Genomic DNA, 5,000 nt, shown 5'->3' with positions numbered 1-5,000 from the left:
CGAACCTCTAACTTTCGTTCTTGATTAATGAAAACATACTTGGCAAATGCTTTCGCTTCTGTTCGTCTTGCGACGATCCAAGAATTTCACCTCTAACGTCGCAATACGAATGCCCCCGCCTGTCCCTATTAATCATTACCTCGGGTTCCGAAAACCAACAAAATAGAACCGAGGTCCTATTCCATTATTCCATGCACACAGTATTCAGGCGGGCTTGCCTGCTTTAAGCACTCTAATTTGTTCAAAGTAAACGTGCCGGCCCACCGAGACACTCACTCAAGAGCACCCTGGTAGGATTGCAACGGGGTCCGCCTCGGGACGCACGAGCACGCACGAGGCGCGTCGCACGCCTTCAGCTCGCCCCACCGGCAGGACGTCCCACGATACATGCCAGTTAAACACCGACGGGCGGTGAACCAACAGCGTGGGACACAAATCCAACTACGAGCTTTTTAACCGCAACAACTTTAATATACGCTATTGGAGCTGGAATTACCGCGGCTGCTGGCACCAGACTTGCCCTCCAATAGATACTCGTTAAAGGATTTAAAGTGTACTCATTCCGATTACGGGGCCTCGGATGAGTCCCGTATCGTTATTTTTCGTCACTACCTCCCCGTGCCGGGAGTGGGTAATTTGCGCGCCTGCTGCCTTCCTTGGATGTGGTAGCCGTTTCTCAGGCTCCCTCTCCGGAATCGAACCCTGATTCCCCGTTACCCGTTACAACCATGGTAGGCGCAGAACCTACCATCGACAGTTGATAAGGCAGACATTTGAAAGATGCGTCGCCGGTACGAGGACCGTGCGATCAGCCCAAAGTTATTCAGAGTCACCAAGGCAAACGGACCGGACGAGCCGACCGATTGGTTTTGATCTAATAAAAGCGTCCCTTCCATCTCTGGTCGGGACTCTGTTTGCATGTATTAGCTCTAGAATTACCACAGTTATCCAAGTAACGTGGGTACGATCTAAGGAACCATAACTGATTTAATGAGCCATTCGCGGTTTCACCTTAATGCGGCTTGTACTGAGACATGCATGGCTTAATCTTTGAGACAAGCATATGACTACTGGCAGGATCAACCAGGGAGCTGCGTCAACTAGAGCTGAGCAGCCGGCCGCCCGGGAGTGTGTCCCGGGGGCCCGCGCGAACACGCAAGCGTCCGCTCAATTATTCTGCAAACAGGAGGAGGCTGAGCTCCCCTGCACAATACACCTCGAAACCCTCTCAGGTCCCGGCGGCGCGCAGCGCCGTCCTAAGTACTTGGTCGGGTTCGAGAGAGGCGCAATCGCCCGGAGTTTGGCGAGTAGACGCTTTAGGTGCGACCACCCGTGCTCCCAACTGAGCTTGCCGCTGCCGACAGAGGCCCGGGAGCGTGCTGTCGTGGCATTGCCGGCGGGAGACAACACGCGCCACCTACGGTGGCCGGCAGCTCCAACGCCAGCGCCACAGAAGGACAAAAGCCCCACTTGGGTGCCGAAGCGAACTCTCCCAGCACAGCGCACGCGCCAACACGTCCGCACAGCTGCGATACAATCCACCTGCGAGAACCGCAGAGGCGACCGAGCAGCAGACGGCGTCGCGGCGCCGAGCGCCGGGCGGCGGCGCATCCTCAGCGCACACAGTCCTCAATCGGACCAGCACACTGCAGATGTCCACCGCGCTTCGCACCGGGCCCGCGAGGACCTACTTTGGCCGCACGGCGCCGCGTGCAGGGTGCGCCGGCGCGCAGCTACGCCGCCTGCCGCCTCCGTCGGCCGGCGCGCCTGCCACTGGCCGCCCCCACCAGCCGGCTGTAGCGCGTGCGCCCACGCACCGCGCGGCCAGCACGCCGGGAGGCCCCCCCTCACCGGCCGGGGACGGTCCCACCCAGCCACCGCCGCGTATCGCTTCACACCCACATGCCATTCACGTTCGTGGGCATGGTGGGTATCGCTGAAACAACCGGTTGGTAGCTCAACCGATCGTCGCCATCACTGATTCACCTCTAGCGAGAACAACCGCACCACAACGGTTTACCAGTTCTTCATTTGCGTAACGTCACCAGCAAACGTAGACGTCCATCGCCATTTGCAAATTCAACGATTGTTGCATGCCTGTGTCAGGTGTCACGACACACTATGTCTGCCCACATACACGCAACAACATGTGCACGCTTCGCGAACACGTGGAAGGTGGCCCCCGTACGTATGCGATGTCCATTGCGCGAACGACTGTCAACCGGCCTCTGTCGCATGTCGCAGATGTGGAACGCAGTGCACCATGCTATCACGGTGTGTGAGAAGAGACGACTACGTCTGACAACACGCGCCACTACATCAACAGACGGCTCATGCCGATCGCCATCCACGGCATACCATACTGCAATCCAGCTCTTATAGGGAGACGACATGTAGCTGAGTGCACAATATTTGGACCGTATGGTTCGCCGTTGTTGGCGCAGTCGTGGTACGGTCACACATGTACCACGATGTATCATTCAGTACATGAGGACCAATGTGCAGTACAGTGTGTGATTTGGACGTACAACATCAGCGGACAGTTGACACAAGCCGTACCACAACGTAGGCTGTGCTTCGCCATGCGAATGCCAATGAACAACTGCGAAGGGCATTGAGCATGTACGTCCTGCTGCCATCCGCATTACAGTGTATAGCTGCAAGGTGTTTAACATGAAGCGATACTCTGGGGACCGGGCAGTGCGAGTAGCAAACTATATTGCGGGGGTTGCAGTTAGGCAACACTACACTAATTTAACGCGTCGTATGACAATTACAGAGCAGGTTAAGGCCCAACGTGTGTTGGGTTAAGGCCCAACGTGTGTTGGGTTAAGGCCCAACGTGTGTTGGGTTAAGGCCCAACGTGTGTTGGGTTAAGGCCCAACGTGTGTTGGGTTAAGGCCCAACGTGTGTTGGGTTAAGGCCCAACGTGTGTTGGGTTAAGGCCCAACGTGTGTTGGGTTAAGGCCCAACGTGTGTTGGGTTAAGGCCCAACGTGTGTTGGGTTAAGGCCCAACGTGTGTTGGGTTAAGGCCCAACGTGTGTTGGGTTAAGGCGCAACGTGTGTTGGGTTAAGGCGCAACGTGTGTTGGGTTAAGGCGCAACGTGTGTTGGGTTAAGGCGCAACGTGTGTTGGGTTAAGGCGCAACGTGTGTTGGGTTAAGGCGCAACGTGTGTTGGGTTAAGGCGCAACGTGTGTTGGGTTAAGGCGCAACGTGTGTTGGGTTAAGGCGCAACGTGTGTTGGGTTAAGGCGCAACGTGTGTTGGGTTAAGGCGCAACGTGTGTTGGGTTAAGGCGCAACGTGTGTTGGGTTAAGGCGCAACATAGGTTAGGTTAAGGCGCAACATAGGTTAGGTTAAGGCGCAACATAGGTTAGGTTAAGGCGCAACATAGGTTAGGTTAAGGCGCAACATAGGTTAGGTTAAGGCGCAACATAGGTTAGGTTAAGGCGCAACATAGGTTAGGTTAAGGCGCAACATAGGTTAGGTTAAGGCGCAACATAGGTTAGGTTAAGGCGCAACATAGGTTAGGTTAAGGCGCAACATAGGTTAGGTTAAGGCGCAACATAGGTTAGGTTAAGGTACAATATAGGTTAGGTTAAGGTACAATATAGGGTAGGTTAAGGCGCAACATAGGTTAGGTTAAGGCGCAACATAGGTTAGGTTAAGGCGCAACATAGGTTAGGTTAAGGCGCAACATAGGTTAGGTTAAGGCGCAACATAGGTTAGGTTAAGGCACAACACGGGTTAGGTTAAGGCACAACACGGGTTAGGTTAAGGCACAACACGGGTTAGGTTAAGGCACAACACGGGTTAGGTTAAGGCACAACACGGGTTAGGTTAAGGCAGAATACGGGTTAGGTTAAGGCACAATACGGGTTAGGTTAAGGCACAATACGGGTTAGGTTAAGGCACAATACGGGTTAGGTTAAGGCACAATACGGGTTAGGTTAAGGCACAATACGGGTTAGGTTAAGGCACAATACGGGTTAGGTTAAGGCACAATACGGGTTAGGTTAAGGCACAATACGGGTTAGGTTAAGGCACAATACGGGTTAGGTTAAGGCACAATACGGGTTAGGTTAAGGCACAATACGGGTTAGGTTAAGGCACAATATGGGTTAGGTTAAGGCACAATATGGGTTAGGTTAAGGCACAATATGGGTTAGGTTAAGGCACAATATGGGTTAGGTTAAGGCACAATATGGGTTAGGTTAAGGTACACATTGTTGTAAGGAAAGGTGTTTTGGGGGGGGGGGGGCGGCAGTTTGTTGATTGTGATTATCGTAAGTAAATGACTGCGGCATCATCTGATTTGCCACGTCAGGGTGCACCTTTGGCTCATAACAGGCGGCGCTCTGATTCCATGCTTGTGGCAGACCTGTGTCTTTCATTCCTGCCATTGTTTGTGTGGTGTGACAGGAGGCAGTATTGTGATGTTGGGTGCACCCCTGTGTGGGACATGTGTGGGTGTTGGTGGCTTAGCTGAGCAATGGTGGTTGTCGGAAGGGTGGGATATTCAGTTTTCCGAGTGGACCTCCCGGTCTGGTTATGATAGTGTGGATTGTCTAATGTGGCAGAGAGGATGCACTGGGTGTTGTTCCATGCTGGTGCTTACATATCGTCTGCGTGCCTGTTACAGGCAGAGAGTAGTGCGTGATAAGAGTGTCTGGCTGACGTGTGATTGTGAGCAGAGTCTTTCAGCATGTATACGGACAGGTCTATACATTATCTGTATTCTGATGGCTCTATCTATTACTAATCAGCGCCGTGTATACGTTTAATCCGGTTCCAGTCGAAACTATTGTATCTCTGTACATTAGTGACACGGCGAGCCCGGTATGTAGTTACTCGTCTCGGCAGCTTCCACCGGTGTATGGCAAATGATTATAAGGAATCAGTCTAGTCGTCAATACCGATAGTCTGACGTCACATGTCTGGGGTGGGGGACGCTGCGCCCTTCCGGTGGGTCATGGCCTAGGAAGACTCTTCCCACGCA

At 53.3% G+C, this 5,000-nt stretch overlaps 1 non-coding gene across 1 annotated transcript in view; it reads right to left on the bottom strand.

Annotated features, from left to right (window-relative positions):
• LOC126434709 (small subunit ribosomal RNA) overlaps positions 1 to 1,090 on the bottom strand; it is a 1,910-nt gene extending 820 nt beyond the window's left edge. The window contains exon 1 of the ribosomal RNA XR_007579426.1: positions 1 to 1,090. This exon is cut by the window's left edge and continues 820 nt beyond it. This is a non-coding gene — a ribosomal RNA (small subunit ribosomal RNA).
• Positions 1,091 to 5,000: the final 3,910 nt, after the last annotated feature.

Source organism: Schistocerca serialis, unplaced genomic scaffold (genome assembly GCF_023864345.2).
Source record: "Schistocerca serialis cubense isolate TAMUIC-IGC-003099 unplaced genomic scaffold, iqSchSeri2.2 HiC_scaffold_1193, whole genome shotgun sequence".
In the NCBI taxonomy this organism is placed as follows: Eukaryota; Metazoa; Arthropoda; class Insecta; order Orthoptera; family Acrididae; genus Schistocerca; species Schistocerca serialis.
Note: the sequence above shows the minus strand (reverse complement) of the source record. Positions and strands in the feature narration are given on the sequence as shown.